At 31.9% G+C, this 2500-nt stretch overlaps 1 protein-coding gene across 5 annotated transcripts in view; it reads left to right on the top strand.

The window, feature by feature from the left end:
• LOC125041373 (transcription factor MafK-like) overlaps positions 1-2500 on the top strand; it is a 30647-nt gene that overhangs the window by 16725 nt on the left and 11422 nt on the right. The gene's annotated exons all lie outside the window — the stretch shown is intronic.

Raw genomic sequence — 2500 nt, 5'->3', positions numbered from 1 at the left:
GTGTAGACTTTTTTCAAATGGGGATTTCAAGGCATTGCTGGACTTTGGTGTTGTTATGAGTGGTATCTTTGATATTCTTCTTTTCATTTTTAGATTCAAATGCATTCTTTCAATTTTTGTCATCAGGATTTTGTAGAAATACAAGACTAATATTTACCAGAAACTCGTATTGGTCTTCATGTAAGACGGGAATGAAATATTGCCATATTCGTTGGGGCAGTAGAACCCTTATCAGTTTTGTATATAGGTTATAATATCTTGAGTGTAAAGATGCACGAATCAGATCTCTGGTGGCAGCTTTTTAGTGGAGAATTTCACCATGATGTTCTTATAGGACATGGGCTGAGTTTTCGTCCTTGAGGCAAAGGTGACTGAGTATCTATGTCATTTGGTTTCTCTTTTGTCTAGTGGAATGGTTGAATAATGTGTTTTCTGTGAGGCCTCTTGCTTATTGTAATCAACTTGTTGATGCCTAGAGTGCATATATAATGCTCTGTCTGCTGTTCATTTTGTTTTATTAGCTTTGTGTAAACATAGATTGCTCCAGAAGTACATAGTAACCAGAGAGGCAGTTACTATGCTGACCTTTCTTACTTATCCCATTCTATGAATATTTGGAGAATAGTTTTCTTGTTATTGCTATTAGTATTGTTAATGAAAATATGATAGTAATGATGATAATGATAATGAAATTAATGGTGGTAACAATAATGATAGAAATATTCCTTCCTGAAAATTCAAGGAATGGAATAAACAGGTGAAATCAGGTGTGTGTAGTAATTTACTCCATGATGTCTTCAGTGCTTGTGGAGCCATGTATGTGAATATAATGTGAAACAAAGACACAATGGACAGTGCCAGAGGATTTATTACAACAAAGGTGTGGCAGGCAAAACATACTTTGAATTTTTAGAGGAAAAACTGAGTGAAAGTTGTGTGTATATATTATATAGTAGTAAGGTAAATTATACATGTATAATATGATTATAGCTTTAAGTAACTTCTAATCCCAAGGGTCCATGAATTGGATTTGAAGCTAAGCACAGATCTATCTTTTCTGTCTTACACAACATATCATACTCCCTTGGTATTGTTATATATCATTTAAATAGCTGTAGGCTCACCTTTATGCCAACTTTTTAACTTAAAGCACAGTGAACTTACAAACTAACTTACTTCTCAACTTATTTACCTAAGTCATCTTAACTGTTATATATTAATTATTTAGATAGAACTGGAATGTTGCTTTGGTAATCAGTTGGTATGGTATATGCATGGGTTATTGGTTTTGTAAATTTAAGTGAATTTGCATTTAGAATTTATTAATTGATAACATATATAGTAGAGATATTATCACATGTAGGGTATTTTGTTTAAAGAAATAATTTTTATCATGCAGTTTTGATTATTCTTTCTTTACTTTTTAATATTACTTGTCTTCTTTCTTTTTCTAATTCTCAGTATTATTCAGATTCTTATTCTTACTCATATTTCAAGATTCATATAGTCTAGAATGATTATTTGATTGTCATGAAGAAAAAAGTTTTATGGGAGTCCCAATGGAATAAAAATGAATGCCAGGATTCTGTTATCAGTGCCATCTGGAAATTTCTCTCTTATCAAGAAGCAATATTGAAAACACTATGTTAGAAAGCAATATTGAAAACACTATGTTAGAAAGCAAGATATTTATCCGACATTCTTATCCCTGAATTGGTAACCTTTTGTCATAGATTTTGGAGAAAGTTGAAGTTTCTGCAAAGAATGCCATGAAACAACGCAAAGTTTTAGTTGACAAAGAGCATTGGAAGTTTATTTATTGCCTAATTAGAAGAAACTGGCACAGCTTCTGATTGTCTGCTGGGAGGCATGAATGCTCAATGATAGAACCTTGTTAAGAATTTAGCAGTTATTCTAACAACAAAAGCATTTTCCATTGCGCTATGTGGCATTTACTTAATTTTGTGAATATGGTTGATTTTATTTGGATAGTTTATGTAAGGAGGAAAATCTCTAGGTCTTTGAAGATGAATTGAATATAGAAAAATAAAAGACATAAGTGAAATAACTATCTGGACATGGAATTTAGAGGGTCCACAGCAAGCCAAGAGCATTAGCTGCAGGCTTTAGCAATTATAAGATAAGCCTTAGTTTCTCTGTTCATACGTTGAGGGGATTTTAATTAATTTATTTCTGAATAGAAAGGGCCTGTATGAAAACTTTCTGATGTGAAAAGTAAGAATGATTTGGTCATGATTTTCACTGACATGAATTTTGATATTATAGCAATGGAACAGACATACAGCAATTTGAGCAGTAAGCTGTTTTAATATTTTTGAAAGTCACTCTTGATCTGCATCAAAGATTTGCAATATAAACTTTGTGTGAGCCAGACTAAGCTAACAAATCTAACATTCATGTAAAAAAACAAATGCAAGTGAAAAGATTATGTTATGTAAATTCTCTTCAGTTTATTTCGTGAAATCTGGCACAATCTTTA

This window comes from Penaeus chinensis, chromosome 30 (assembly GCF_019202785.1).
Source record: "Penaeus chinensis breed Huanghai No. 1 chromosome 30, ASM1920278v2, whole genome shotgun sequence".
Lineage (NCBI taxonomy): Eukaryota > Metazoa > Arthropoda > Malacostraca > Decapoda > Penaeidae > Penaeus > Penaeus chinensis.
The sequence above is the reverse complement of the archived record's forward strand: the minus strand, read 5'-3'. Positions and strand labels throughout refer to the sequence as shown.